This window comes from Perissodus microlepis, chromosome 1 (genome assembly GCF_051167445.1).
Source record: "Perissodus microlepis isolate ML-2025 ecotype Zambia chromosome 1, ASM5116744v1, whole genome shotgun sequence".
Taxonomy (NCBI): Eukaryota; Metazoa; Chordata; class Actinopteri; order Cichliformes; family Cichlidae; genus Perissodus; species Perissodus microlepis.
This window is the reverse complement of record NC_140461.1, coordinates 40124626-40141132: the sequence shown is the minus strand read 5'-3', so window position 1 is coordinate 40141132 and position 16507 is coordinate 40124626. Positions and strand designations below refer to the sequence as shown.

The 16507-nt window shown below is 39.4% G+C and overlaps 1 long non-coding RNA gene across 1 annotated transcript; it reads right to left on the bottom strand.

Annotated features, from left to right (window-relative positions):
• Positions 1-9405: 9405 nt before the first annotated feature.
• Positions 9406-15925, bottom strand: LOC146394285 (uncharacterized). The gene is made up of 3 exons (XR_014799852.1): positions 10071-15925; positions 9810-9995; positions 9406-9726 (listed from the first exon to the last, which is right to left on the bottom strand). It is a non-coding gene; the product is annotated as an uncharacterized LOC146394285 (long non-coding RNA).
• Between the last annotated feature and the right edge of the window lie 582 nt (positions 15926-16507).

Genomic DNA, 16507 nt, shown 5'->3' with positions numbered 1-16507 from the left:
GGTGGGGCCAGGTTTCACAATGAGCTCACCCAAAACTCTGGCTGATTGGGACCCACACCCGCTTTCACACCTTGGCTCAGGTGATTAGAGAATCATCAGGGGGTCCTTTTGTCCCTCTTTGAGGGGGGGGATACCCCCACTGGGTTTAAATCTGGGACTCTCTGCCATTTGACCTTAGAACTGAAGAAGCTTCTCGGATGAGAGGTGAAACGTCTTCAAGCAACTTAAAGAAGTCCAGACGCTTTTCTTTACAAGCTCCTTTGACTACGATGACCTGGATGACTGAGAACCTTCACAGACAATTGTTAATGCTGAAGAGTTTGTTTTTTATTGTTACTGATCTGCTGAATTTTAAAATACAATATAAAATTTTGAAAAGGCCAGCATGAAGATCCCCTGTTTCCTGTTTTTTTTTTGTTCCATTGAATTAGATTTTGCAGATAGTTAATATTTTGACCTTTAGGCAAAAGTTGACTCATCGCTTCCTGGTAACTGTCTATCAAATATTCCACCACCTCAGCAGCTTGTTATCCAGTCCAGTCATTCCAGTTCAGCACACTGTAAAGACCTCAACGACTGGACTTAATATAATCTTAAGATCTTGGCCTTGCCATACAAGCCAAACAAGGCACTCACAGTCATAAAAGGATTCTTCATCTTCACTTTTTTCTTTGCTATGAAGCTAGTAAGGCTGATTGTTTCTGATACACAGGGGTTGCTTCACGTGGGAATGAGATCTTTTACAGTTTTTATTTGGAATTTGGGTGCTTTTTCACTCATTCTAAGCTTATTCCTGTTGGAATATGTAAAATTATTTGTCGTGATTATTATTTTCCTCATGTTTTTTCCCCCTCTGCTGTTGTTGTATAATTTTAACATATTCAAAATAAAGCCACATTACAGTTCTTAGTTAAGTCTGACCATTCTTTTTGAACCACAGTCTCTTTGGGTACTTTGAAGGTTGCTATAGAAACCTGTTGCAAAAACCAAAAGGAATCAAAAGATGAAAACAGGCTGGCTCAGGTAAAATAAGACTCAGTGAGGGCTCTGGAAGCTCTGGGTCCACCAGCTCTGGAAACCATTTTCTTATGCTTATTCAGGGTCCCACTTTAGGGGGTATCTGTGACTCAGGCAGATGGGGTGATCTACCAATCCACAGATTGAACCGGTTTTGCCCCCAGTGCATCCATTTGAGTGTGCTAATGTTAGATAAGCCACTATAGAGGAAAAAAGTGCTTGAGGTGTCTAATTCTAAACTCAAGGTGTATTTAAGTAGAAAAGCGCTTTGAATGTATTACAGGGGTGTGAATCATAAGACTTATGATAAAAAAGGCTAATGTAATGAAATAAAAGTAATGAAATAAATAAATAACAGAAAGTTTCTGTTTTTTTTGGGGTTTTTTTTACAATGGGTTCCCAGTTTTAAAAAAAAAACAAAACTTTTGTAATTTTGTCAATACAGCATTACGGCTGCCGTAGTGAGGAGCTTCGTGGAGTAATCTGGGTCCAAAACTCCGTCCATTCAGGTCCCAAAGTCAAACGAACATGGTCTAAATTCTTTCATCTTTAATTAAATCATCAGCGTTGCTGCTTTATCGGGTGTAACAATTAAGTTTTACATCCAGGCATCCATGAAAACAGAATTTATTAAATTTAACGGAGTTAGAAGTTAGCAGGAAGTTAGCTCGCTAGTTTCCACCTAAACATTTCATACCATGTTCTGACTGAGAGATTTTTGAAACTAATTAAAACGTACAGCTCTGCTATCACTTCCAACATAAATGAAGACAAAAATAAACAGCAGAGGCGTTTGCAGGGTTACTGAAGTTGGACTACCTGGTATATAATGTTGTGCTACGTGATTGCTAGCGACACAGCTATGTTAGCATAACATTAGCACAGTGAAGCTGGAGGATGAACGCTAACTTTTTTCCACTCGATAAAAGTTAACGTGAGGGATTCTGGTGGTCAGGGACAAATGCAATCGCATAGCAGGATGCTATACACGGGCCAAACTTCAGTCAGGAGAACAACTGAGATTATTCATCCACAATAGGAGGTTAGTCATTAATATACTGCAACAACATGGGAACAGAACAGCTGCGAGAGAATTCAACATTAATGAATCAATGTTACGGAAGTGGAGGAAGCGCTGTTTTTGGCTTTCCCCATATTTCAACAGTGCTTCATCTCTTTGCTATGACTGTCGCCCGCCATAATTTGCAGATGATAATGGTTTTAGCCGCTGCGATGCTTTCGACCAAAACAGGCGCAGCTTGATGACATCATCAACATGCGCTGTCGCGATAGAGCGATATAGTCAAAATCTCTATCGTTGGCCAAATTTATATCGGTTCTATCGTATATCGTTTATATCGCCCACCCCTAGAGTACATATTTGGTCAGTCTATGTTTTTAAGATTTTTGGGACTGAGTACAATAGCCTGAGCTGAAATTAGAGGTCATCCAGGCTTTTATGTTGTTAAGACATGCCTCTAGTTTAACTAGTTTACTTATGCCATCTGCCTTTGTGGATAAATAAAACTGGACAATGAAAATCTAGGTGCTCTTTCAAAAATGGTCAAAATGTGTATACTGCCTCTGCTATGGTCGGGCAGTCAGCTAAACGCCTTCCCCACATCAAGTCTCTGACGACACGATTCCCGGTTGTGGCTGTCCCCAATGTGGCTGTCATGAAGCAATTTTTAAAGAAGCAGGAAACAGGAAGAAAGAGCTCTGGTGTGGCAAACCACAAAAGAATTGGACTAGAAATCAGTGGAAACAGGTCTTAATGAGTGATGAGTCATTATTTACAAGATTTTTGATTTCTTTAAACTGTAGGTTAAGCCAGTAGAACTACATATATTAGTAGACACTGGCTATAATGTGTTTCTGTACTTGTTGTTCAGGGAAACATTAAAGATGCTTTAACAAGCCTTTTATTCAACAATGTAGTCCCACACGGTAAGTGTGCATACAGGCCATGAAGGTTGAATGCATTACTTATTGTTGTCTTTAAACAATTGTACCTGCTGATTCCAGGTCTTTCTGTTGTGCTCCTTGGTCCTTGGACCTTGGATAGTTCTCCTGATAATTCTTTTCACTTCTTTCTTTTCATTTGAAATCTTGCAGGGAGACCCTTGTTATGGCCATTTAAGGTGAAATTATGTTCTTTCCACTTCCAGATTATGGCCCTAACAGTGCTCACTGGAACCTTATGTAGTTTAGAAATTCTTCCGTAATCGGTACAATCAGTATGATTTCAACAAAAAGGTCGCAAAGGCCTTGAGAGAGCTCATTGGTTTTACTCACCAGGAGTTTTTCTTGTGTGGCACCCTGGTAATGAGACAGCTTTTTATAGGCCATCAGTTGGAACTGAATCAGCTGATATCAATTTGCACTAAGTGGCAGTATTTCTTTCTAATGACTGATAGATTTCAGTTGGTGTCATATCTTTCCATGCCTTTTTGCACCTCCCTTTCTTCGTGTGTTCAATACTTCTGGGGTGGCTGTAGCTCAGGAGGGAGAGCAGGTCACCTACTAACCATAAGTTTGGTCAGCTCTGTATGCCAAATATTCTTGAGCCATATAACCCCAAGTTGCTCTCTGATGCATCCATCGGAGTATGGTTGTGTGTGTGAATGTTAGATAAGAGCAAAGTAAAAAGTGCTTGTGTGAATGAGGCAAGCACTTCGAGTGCTCCGTGTAAGACATCACTATATAAGAACCAGCCCATTTGCTTTTTCAGTGTCCTTTCTCATTATTACACATAGATTAATTCATGGACATCTGTTTCTTTGCATGTGTGGATTGGATGGGTTATTACCCACATTTGATGATAATTTCACCTTTACAAATATATTTACTTAGATAACTGCTGTGTCCAATACTTATTTTACCTGCTGTAAATGACATTACAGGCCAGCTTTCAAGTCAAGTTGTTTATCATTTCAGCTATGGGTATAGTGCAGCTAAATGTTGGTATATTGCAAAATACACCAAGGACATCCTTTTTTGATGAGAGGTGGTAGTGGAGTATTGGGTGATTATTATTATTATTAGTCGTACTGATTCCTGAAATTAACTGGAGAAAGGTGTAAGCTGTGTTAGGTTGTAGTCAGTCAGACATCGAGACCAGTTGGCAACCACCAGGCAGTTACTTCAGGAAAATGTGTATTCCCTGGCTAGGAGCATTTTGTCCAATATAAGTCATTCTTTTTTGGGTGTTAAATTACACACAGTTGTAGTAAATTGCTCATAACAAACTTTAGCGAATCCGATTTGCGTGATTCATTGATATACTCTACAAACACTGTGTTGTAAAAGGGAAAGTCCCAAAAATAACTTTATCCATGACAGATTTGTCAGTTTGCATCTTATACTAAATACCCACAGTACTTATATTAGCTTTTTAAGACTGCGAATAACTCTTTAGCCCTTACAGTTAATTCTTTAGTGTTGCACAGATGTAATGGTAAACACATAATACCCGTATACGATTTTTAAAATCGGATCATATTATATTGACTTATTTTAGAACTAGTAATACAGTTACTTGTATGCCTCAAAAAATAATACTTATATATTCCTGCAAACGACTCCTGTCAGATGACCAGGTTGTAGTCATCGTCACAGTGTACCTGAAGAGCAGCTGTCTGCTGAAAGTGGGTGTAGACTATTTATTTTAGCTGACATGTCAGTTAGGGCTGGAGAGCGTTACACCTTCCAGCTAAAAACCACACTTCTCTAAATGCAAATTGACATGAATGGGTGTGTCTTTTTTAGTGTGTATTGACATGTCTGTAATACAAAGAGTGTTTAAGAGGGGACTGCTTTATTCATACTTCTTGCTGATATTATTTATTTTAGTCTCAAAATCTATGTTTAAATTTAAAATAATTTATAGGAAGCACAAACATAGACAGTAGTTTATTATTGTAGGGTCTTTACCTTCCAGTATAAAGTGCCTTGAGCCAACCGTTGCTGTGTTTTGAATTTAATTTAGTAGTGAGCTGCAGAAAACTTAGTGTTACAAGTTATATTGAAACACATGCTAGCTCTCTCTAGTGAGATGTCTGCTTTGAATTTTTCATGCAGCTCCTATCTTTCACTGTGACTATCTATATTTACATTCATCAAGCCATCTCTTGATTGGAGACTTTGTCAACAATACCTGTGCCTCCTAGAGGGTGTTCTTGACTTGCCTAGATGCTGTGATAATGTCTTCTTAATCGAGTTAAGAATTTTGCAGTCCTTCAGTTCGGCTGTCTTCCAGCCAGTAGGTTCCATGTTTTTAAGACTGCTGACTTGGCCATTCCTTGGTCACTCCCCCTTTTACAGAGTTCTATTGATGGCTTTCAGCTGCAAATTCAGCAGTCAACTCCATCTATCTTCAGTCTGCTTAATTTGCCATGGAATACGCATGAAACAAAATTTTTAAAAATCGATAGAATTATTAACTTGGTATGTAATACTTTTTGGTATAACTATAGAATTTAAGCTCAATGTCTGCACTTCAAGCACAAGCTGACACTTGGTTTAAAATCAACTGTGGTGGTGTCTGGTCTTTAAGTGATGACATATGAACTCTGCTTCCCAGTCCAAACTACTCTGCGTTTATTAAGGCTGTTGTGTTTTTAACGTGTTTTAATGCTTTGTATCTTGTTCTATTTAATCTGAACAAGCCCCTAAAAACACAGTGATCACTGTCGGCCTATCTTGCTTTTTATTACCCATATTCATTTTAAAACTCAGTTTTTAAAACCTTACAATGTAACTACAGCCCAGCCCATGCAGCAGTATATTAATGACTAACCTCGTATTGTGGATGGATTATCTCAGTTGTTCTCCTGACTGAAGTTTGGTCCTTTTACAGCATCCTGCCATGCGATTGCATTTGTCCCTAACTATCGGGAACCCTCACGTTAACTTTTATCGAGTGGAAAAAAGTTGGCATTCATCCTCCAGCTTCACTGTGCTAATGTGTTTATATTATGCTAACCATAGCTGTCATAGTTAGCCACCACGTAGCACATACCAGCTAGCCCAACTTCAGTAACCCTACACCCTACAACCCTGTCACTGTTTTCTGTCTTCATTTATGGTGGAAGTGATAGCAGGGTTGTACGTTTTAATTTTTTCAGAAATCCCTCAGTCTGAAAATGGTATATTATGTTTGGGTGGAAACTAGCGAGCTAACTTGCTTCTAACTCCGTTAAATTTCATAAATCCTGTTTTCAGGGATGCCTGGATGTTAAACTTAAGTGTTACACCTGGTAGAGCAGCGACACTGATCATTTTATTAAAGATGAAAGAATTTAGACAGTTTGTAACTCTGTGATGCCGCAGTGTTCGATTGTTTTTGGGACGTGAAGCGGAGGTTGGACCCGGAAACAGCTAATAACATCAGACATAAAGACTTGCAGAGAGGCAAAATTAAAAAACTGTGAACTGTTAAATGTGACAAATATGCAAAAAGCTAAGAAAAACAGCACTGTATATATTTGACATATTTGCATACATATTACTTGAATCCCTAGTAACTAGTAGACTTGCTGGATTGTTACTGCAGGACCTGCATTGTGAGCAGAGGGTGTGAAGTTTACAGTTGGTCAAGCTGGTTTATGCAACAATAATTGAATAGTAAGCCAAACAGAACAGTGGTAGTGCTGCTGACTCAGACAAGACGACTTCATGATAAGAAATAACTGACATTCAAAACACTGAAGATAAAATACATTTTTATTCCATCCCAGTAAGCTACATATGTATTTTAATAACTGGCAAAAGTGCTTAATCACAGAATGCTGCTGTGACCTGCTACAGGTGGTATGCTACCCCTGAGTGTCAGCAACAGACTTTGGATGTGTTCTGATGCGTAGCGGTTTGTCTCTCATTTCATTACCACGCCTCGGATCCAACTGTAGGAGTTGTGTGTTATCTGTGTTCGCTCCCACACATTGCCCCTGCCTAGCTGGATAAGACTTTTACTGATAAAAGACATTTCTGTGTAACTGAGGTGGGACAAAAACTAAAGCACGATAACACTAACTTTTAGGTCTGTGTTTGTGGGGTTGGACTTTGATGCAGGTTTTACAGCTGTGTCATAGATTTCCTAGAAGTGAAAGTTTGTGTCAAACTGTTTTGAATTCAGAGATGTACTTTGTGTTTAGAGATGGCAGCTTGAAGGGGTTCTAAGTGGTCGTTATATTTAATGTTGCAAAGTAAAAACAACATAAATGCTGATCATGCAGCATTTCAATGACTGTAGCATTTTAGTGACCGAGGCCCACTTTAAATGGATCAGCTTCATTCTGCAGCTTACTCCTATGTGTTGCACTCTAAAGAACTCTACGTCTTATAGAGCACCCGGTTTTGCAAGTCCACCAGAAGTCCAGTATCTTCAGGTAATTCTGAAACTGACGTCAAAGCCCATGCATATAGTCAGAAAGAGATTTTTGCTAATTTGCCCTGAATGGAAGGTGTTTAAGTGTCTCAGGGGCTTACACTGAAAATTCACCTGTGAATTCATGTCATGTTTAATTTGTCCATATGTAAGAATGCTAAGGGGAATAGGAAACGGACATTTCATGAATCTATAATAAGTTATCCTAAACACATGAGCAACTCTCTTTTTTGTGATCTGCCTCGGTAGAATTTCAAAATGGCATCATAAACAGAAAATCCTGTTGTCCCTGTGTCTGTCCTGCCCAATAAGAGTGTAGTTATCCATTTTGGCATTGTAATGTGAATGAAGCCATTTACACAAGCTCTTAACATTTATCAAATTAATGTGGACATTAAGCTTAACTACAAACCTGATGGCCAAAAAATAAATGCACATTTACATGACAAACATGTAAATAACATATTTAAAAAAATATGCTGTAATTACAGGTGACACTGTGACAGAAAACACGAGACTTTGTGCTGAAAAGAATTCTTTCTTTTTTTTTATCTCTATGGCTGAGAGAGAGCGAAAGACAAAGACTGAGTGAGGAACTTTTGTGAATGGCCGTAAGGCCCAACCCAGGCCCTTCTCTGATTGGTCTGCTTTACAGCCAATGAGAAACTTTGATCCTTCAGCTTCATTCATGAAAAGGCAGCTTGGGAGGAGAATAACATGGAGGAGGGAAAGGAGCATGTGTTTGTTCTGCTAAGTAGCAGTTTGTGTGCGTCTCCCTCAGGAGACAGAGTCATCACTTCCTCTTTTCATCGTCACTTTGGACTTAACAAAAGAGTCTTGCCTTTTCAACCATTGTAACACAGACTTTAGCTCTCTAAACAGTGAGAAACAGCCAGCTTGTGTTCTGTAAGTTAAATGCAGCAGAAAAGAGTGTGCTGCACAATATGGCCAAGGTAGAAAATGTAGAAGAGAAGAAGAAAAAAATGCAGCATGAATGAGGAAAACGAGTGCATTTTTTTCTTTTAGCCTTTCTCGCTCTCTTCTTTTAAATTTTCAAACAAATTTTGATGTTCTATTCAATATGAACAAATATATACAACACTGACAGTATTGACTATTATTATTGTAGGGTCTACCTTAGAATATAAAGCGCCTTTATACAGGCGATAGCGCTGTATAAGTAAAATTGATATGTCTTCCAGGAAAGCATGGTGAACAGTGTATAATGTTCAAAATAAATAAGCATGTTATATAATAACAATAATAATATATATAATAATAATAATATATATAATAAATAGCATATTAGCATTTGGCATATTGTGAGTAAAGTAAACCTGAGGCTAATAAAAATGACATTAGTTTTGTGTATTCAGAAAACAAAGTATAGAGAAATATAAAATTCTGACAAGATGACAGCATTAAATTAATAGACGAAGGGATAATAAATAGGCTACAAACATGATTTTTGGAAATGGTGACAAAAACAATATTCAGACCATGAATATTAGTATGCTAAGGGTAATCTGTGCAGAGCTTCAAGCGGAAATGTGACACAACTGAAGTAAAACAAAAAAGAGCAAAGTTAAAATTCATGCTTGATATGATCAGCTCGAAGGATGCTTTATCATCCTGTAGGTGCCTGAGTTTAAAAAATATCTTTTTTGTGTTGATCTGTCTGTACCAAAACTGGAATCAGTTGTAGAAATTCTTAAAATAATCTTAAAGTAACAATAATGCTGCATAGTGTATCATACGGCACTGACCTTTGAATTATCACATTTAATTTAATTCAGTTCAGTTTAGTTAAGTTTTATTTACATAATACTAATTCACAACAAGGTAAAGGCCCTACGATAATACAGAGAAAAATAAGAAAACCCCAACAATCATATGACCCACTATAGGCAAGCACTTTGGAGACAGTCAGTAGAGGAAGAGGAAGAAACCTCCAGCAGAACCAGCCTCAGAGAGTCAGAATCAGAATCAGAAGACTTTATTTATCCCCAAGGGGCAATTAACAAACAACAGAGCAGCATAACTGTCACGGCCGAGGCCGCCTCAAAAGAGAAAGGACTCAAATGCTGGACGCCGAACAGCACGTAAGTAGTTTTAGAGACAACGTTTATTTTCTCAGTAAGTGTTCATAAACAGGAAACTGGAATGTGCGTTTAACAAGTGCAAAATGCCACAACTAAACCAAAGGGATTTTAAGCAGCCTGGGCTAAGTAAGTAATCTGGTGTTGGTCAGTGGAAGCAGCAGTTCCAGGGATTGGGCTGGAGGGAGAGTCAAACTGGGTCCGGGGGTAGGGTCAGAGTCACTGTAAATAGAGTACAGACGTTCAGGTATGGTTCAGGAGGAATATGGGCAAGTTCATTCTGAATTTTCCTTCGCACTGCGTACTTGCCGCGGGTGGTCTGTAGTGGCGTGGAGGGGTGGGTGATCCGGGTGAGTGATCCGGAATTCCTGGCGTTGAGGCAGGGAGGCAGGCAGGTGAGTCGGGTGAACAGCTCGTGGGACTGTCAGGTGGTCCAGCGTCCAGATTGGAGCTCTTCGGCGGAGATTTGCGTCTGGCAATTTGGTGCGTGGCTGTGAGAGAAACACACAATGAGTCAAGGTAGTTTGCAACGCGTGTGCGAGATCACAGTGGTGGCCTGCACTAACTAGGGTTAGCTGAGAATCTGGCGAAGAGAGGTTGAGTGCGCTGGCCTTATGAGTCCCCGGCTTAATTACCCACAGGTGTGAGCAATCAGCAGAACACAGAGGCCCCTCCCAGGGGTGGAGATGCCGATTCGGAGGGAGACACCCTGGCACACACCCGGACCATGACAATAACGTTGAAGAGAATAATAATAACTAATGATTAAATGTGTAAACATATAGTGAGTTAGTGAAAAAAGGGAAGTGAAGAAGAAACACTCATGGGAGGCCTCCAGCCACATAAACCTATAAACCTGTAACTAATGGAGGTTTCAGAATTACTTGATCAAGTCCTAACTATATGCTTTATCAAGAAGAAAAGTTTTAAACCTAATCTTAAAGGAGAGAGGGTGTCTGTCTTCCAAATCCAAAATGCGAGCAGGTTCCATAAAAGAAGGGGCCTGGAAGCTGAAAGTTCTGCCTTCCATTTTACTTTTAAATACACTAGAAAACACAAGCAAGCCAGCAGTTTGAGAGTGTGATATGGTACTTTAAGATAACATGGGGCCTGACTATTAGAAACAGCCTGTCACAGAGTAACACTGAAAAACTAGTTCATGCATTTATTACTGTAATTTGTTATTATCAGGATGTCCTAAAATCTCCCTTAAATGCCTTCAGTTGATCTAAAACACTGCGGCAAGAGTCCTGACAGGGACTAGAAAGAGAGCATATTTCTCCTATACTGGCTTTTCTTCACTTACTCACTGTTAAATCCAGAATCCCATTTAAAATCCTTCTCCTCAGGGAGGGGCAACCATATGCCATAGTAGTTTTTTGTGTGTAGTCCAAATATGGACTACAGACACTTGTATTTTGGTTGTTGTTTGTTTTGGCCTCTCAGTTGTTCCAATGGCTTTTCCAAGACCTGAAAGAATGAAATAAATTAAATAAATTGACATTTTTTATCATGTTGTTTCCATTCCACAGTTGCTGGGATGGAAAACACTGGTGTCTCTTTTCACATTTATGAGCCGCTCAAAATAAATCATGTCTAAGGCTATGTCCACACTAATGCATTTTCATTTGAAAAATGATTGTTTTCTCTCCGTTTTGGCCTCCCGTCCACACTGAGACACCGTTTTCACTCATGGAAAACGCAGCGTTTTGAAAATGCTCTCAAAAACGCATACATTTGAAAAAGGTGCTTTCGCATCGCAGTGTGGACAGCGAAAACGGAAACTTTCTAAAATGATGGCGCATGTTAGTCACATGATGCAGTCATGTGACCAATCAAACAAAGATAGCGGAGGGCATTATAAAGCAGTTGTTTTGTTTGCTCTCAGTTTTGACAGCGCTATTAAAGATTAATATCAGTCTGTACGTGCTCCAGAGAGCTTTTCTTCAAATTCTTTAATTCTCACTCGCTTTTGCAACTTTGTACTTTTGTGTTACTCGCAGCAACAACTCCACCTGATTGTTAGTCCATTTAAAAAACTCGATGCTTTTCCTTAACATTTTGCTGGGATGTTTCAAAGAGCTGGAAAGTAAATAAGCAGCAGACAGAAATGAGGCAGGTCGAATCTTCTTGCGTTTCACGCATGCGCAGTACAGGAGCATAAGTGTTTGAGGCCGTTTCAATGTGGACACGCAACTCTGTGAAAACGACTGAAAACCCTAGTGTGGACGCGGAGCGTTTTCAGATGAAAACGCCGTTGTCAAATCTATCCGGGCTACAATCCGGCCCGGATAGAGCCTACTAAGCTCTTTGCAGCACAATTCTTTTTACTGATTGCATGTTTATTATCATCTGTGGTTGTTTCATTTATATACCACTCCTCTGGGTTTCAGGCTTGTCTATGCTGCTTTTTCTTTTTTCATTTTTGTTTTTTCCATTTTTATGCAGGGCCCCTCTTATGAACATCCAGTCCTCCCTATCAAGGCATACCAAATGTGTGTTTATGTGTATCAGTTCCTACACCTTCAGAATACAACTAGAATGCAGTATGTAGAGTGTAGTGGGCCAAAAATTACTCATTGTCTCTGTCTGCTGGAGGCAGAAAGCAGCGGCTGCTTTAAGCCAGTTTCCTGCTGATACACAGCGTAGAATGTGCGATCTGTAAGTTCTGTCAAGATCTATTCTGTCTTTGTATTTTGCATCTCACTACCAAACCTTACAGCAGACACACATTAGTACATGTAGTCAAAAGAAACAAACGGATGGAAATATGAACATTGCAGCTACCATTGGGATGATGGTCTCTTAGTAGGTATGTTGCAGCAAGAAGCATTGGTAACAACTTTTTATTTCCCTCCTGGATCAGTTCGGCACATTGGTGACTCGCAGTGGGAGGATGTGTGCTGCACTAATTTGCCACTGAATTGCACCACCAATTCAGTGGCAAATTAGAATGCAAACAAAAGAAAGATGTAGGTACAGAAACTGCAAATATCCTGGACGAAAGACTTCATGAACACTGGAAACACGAACGTAACAGACTGGAAACATCAGATCAAAACCAACAGCATGAAAGAGATTAGCACATGCCATTAAATGCTCAGCATTTGCCTTCCTGTTTTATCCCATTTCTATACATTTCTGAAATATACACTTCAACACTCAAACATTTTCAGGATATGACTGGTCTGTCTGTGAAGGTTCTCAGTCATCGTCTGGAGTCCAGACGCTATACTTTCCAAGCTCCTTAGACATATGACTGGTCCACTGTACGTACATGCTGCTCTCCTTTTTCATCTGGCATTTATCACATGGAATAAAAATTCTCAAAATTATTCCAGTGTATCAATTTTTAAGTGATATCAAATCCTCCCTGTATCTGTGACACAAAAACTTATATATTTTCTTTGAGTTGTGCCCTTTAGAATAACTAAATTTTTCATGCAAACCAGACTGGATAAAAAAAGGCTCTTAACCAAAATGTAGCAAATAAGCTAATATTGCAGCTTTGCAAAAGTAAAAAAAAATAAATAAATAAAAGAAAATTGTTTTTTTTGTTTGTGTCTGTATATTCAGTTCCTCACATAAAGAAATTTTATAGGACTACAAGTGGACATGAACTGAGGCCACAAAGGTCGGTGTGGGAAGCTGTTAGGATTGAGGTGAACATTATGGTCAGACTTAGTATTTGGTTGTTTCAGGTCAAAGAGGATAGTTGTGCGCCTCTGAAAGGATGAAGGGGTTAAGCTTCACCCCACCCATCTCCTCACCCATTCTGCACTGTCCAAGCCTGGATGACCTCCAAACAAAACCATCAGAATGTCCTGTCCACGGGGGGGGCTATTGTTCTATAAAGTAGGTCAGAGCCCGCAGCTATCACAATCAATTTGGACTGATTGGAGACTATTGAGAATGAAGACAGCAAGATATAGGCTGCACAGCCGATCACACTTGTTGATATAAACTGAAGGAACAGGAATTAATTATAGTATTCTTTCGATTTCATCGCCCTCTTTCTAATTTTCATGTGTCAGGCCTCCTTATCCTTCTAGTCATTGTTCTGTCCCACCCGTCCCAACCTTTCTCCTCTACATTAATACTCCTTCTTTCCTCATCCTTTTGTATAGTGTAATTAGTCATGTGGAGCATATGGAGCATCACATTACATAAGCCAACAGCAGCTGCAGCAGGATTCAACATAATGCAAATCAGGGGCCACATTTGTTTTGCAGAGCACTTCTACAGCATTCATCTGCATTAATATTAAACTTTATGGATTTTTTCTTTATACTTTATGGATGTCACAGGAACAAGGAGCTCGAACAATAACTTGCTGGTGCTGGCCTCTTCCTTTCGCAAGACAATGAAATTACATTCATAAACTATTGCTTCCTAGCCTGTAGTATTAATGTTGCATTAGTAAAATATAAAGATTGGTGTTGATTAGATGCAAAAGGAGGTTTTGGTTTCAGAACTACTTGCAAACACTGTACATATAAATGATTCGTTGTTCATTTCTGGGCTATACCTTTTGTGTTTTCTTTGCCATTTTCATTATCAAACCACACTGCATAAAAAGTAATTAGTCAGTGTAATATAACCATATTTTAAATGCCTTTTTAGACACAATAAGGTCAATGGTAGTGGCTGAAAAAGAAAAAGAAAGTCCTTTATAACGGAATAGTTCATCTATCCAACCATTTTCTGGGACCCCACTAGATGCCTCGTTATATCCCAAAAAGGTTGATTCTGTTCATCTGGACGTAGCGTTTTCAGTGTGAGAAACATTTCATCACTCATCCAAGTGACTTCTAAATTCTCTGCTGACAGAAGGTTTCCCTTTTCACATAAATGGCCTCCTTGACTGCCTGCTCAAACCAGCATCCCTGTCCAGGATGTGTACATCCTCATCATTGAAAGAGTGTCCACTGGTCTGTAGGTGTAAATAGTGGAGACCTGGCCTGACGAGTTGTATTCCCTGATGTATAAATCACGGCAAACCTCTGGCACTTAACAGCGTACACTACGTTACGGTGTTTGTGTCAGGGGACCGGATCCTTTGGGTGGACCAATTTTTAGCCCAGTGTGTTTTGGGGTTTAAAAGCCACAGAGACACAGTGTTTAGAAAAAAAAATGTGTCTCAACTGTTCTGATACTCCTGACACATATGGGATCTCTAAGGGTTTTTACTTAGGTAGCAGTTGTCCTTCTTGTCTCCTGGATCGCCTGGAGCTGTCTTTAGGCACCTTCTCAGCTTTGACAAATGTCCAGCTGGGATAACCACATTTACTCAGAGGGCCTTCTTGATCTGGCCACTGTGTCTGTGGGGACACAGCGGCCAGGGGTTGTAGTGTCCCGATGACACCCAGTTTGTGCTCCAATGGATGGTGAGAGTCAAACCTTAAATACTGATCCATATGCATGCAAAAAGAATGAAAATCTTGGGCCCATAAAAAGCACCAGACTATCTGTGTTTGTTGCAGAAACAATGGTGTGGCTTAACACTCCAATGCTAGGTATTTAATGCAAGATCCCAACAAGCTCGGACCCAGTATCTTTCAGCCCAAACATTTGGTAGTGAACACAAGTAAGACTGGCTCAAATGGAACTAGCTCTTTCACCTCTTCACCTCCCTTCAGTAAGAGCATAATTATAGACTAATGGGTTCATTAGCCATGTGTTATTCTAAGGTTTGAATTAATCCTGGGTGCCTGTTTCCTAGCTTCTGCCACCATATGGACCAGACTGGAATATACTGGCACAATGGTACATCTGATGAAAAAAGTGGACAGTTGGCTAAGGTATTATGTAATGTTCTTATATTTGCTGATTAAGTAGTTATCTGATAATGTTATTTTGGTCTTTTGATGGTAAGTGTAGCATATGAATGAACTTATCTTGTCTGGAGAATGTTCCTCACTACTCCCCATTACATTACATTTACATTTATGCCCAACATTATATCTTGGTTCCATCAAAAAACATAGTGAAGTCTTATTATTCTGTACATTTTGGTAAGTGAAAGAGTAAAGTTCTGAAGTATGTAATGTGAAACCTAAATTATGCAGCTATCAGAAAATCCCACTGAGTGGGACTCAGCAGGAAACTGGCCTGAGTGGGACTTATGATGCATTATTTGACTAAAAACACTCTTGAAAATTGGGCCTGGCATTGTCCTGTAATTACCCTTTCTTCCACAGAGGCAGCCATTGGGCTGAGGGTGGTCCCATCTTGATGTTTAGTAAGGTTTGGTGTGGTATTTTGTTTGTCAAACACTGGGATGTCCTTTTCCTCTGAGTTTCTGTAGGTAGCTACTGTCCATGTTTGTTTCATTCCAAATATGCCAGATGCAGGGTTTTGTTCATCTAATATTTTCTAGTGAAGATTAACATGACAACTATAACTGGTTCTGTCAGTCACACATCAGCCATGCTAATCTCATTTGAGGTTTACAAAAAAATAAATAAATTTTGTCTTTAAATCTAATTGGAAGCATATGCCTTCAGTCATCTTATAAAATAACCATTACTTTATTTTTGTTGTTTTGTTGTCTTGCTACTATGTGGTTGTTTTGCATTCTTTGTTTGTGAGCCTTATGTCTTGTAATCCTCAATTGATAGATGTGTGATAATCAATACATTCAGCAGCTGTGGTAGCATGTTTGACCATAGGGGATTTACTTTAATAACTACACCACCCAAAGCCAGATCAGTCAGCCACATTTATCCCCTGATACTACTAATTAAAAAACTGTGCCTGTGTGCCCTTTGCGCTGTTCTTTAGATCAACAACTTTAATCTGTTGTAGTAAGGTATTAATTCCATTTGATAGATGTCAGCTTAGGTTTGTGACGATTAATGTGTGGCAGCATACTGTATTAGCGTGGGCCTCCCATTGTCAGCAGGGTGTGTGGATCATTAATTTTATGGGGGACAACTGTTTCACGGCTGAAATTGACAACCTTGCTCTGCTTCCTGAGTCTATAGGTGCTGTAACATAGTAA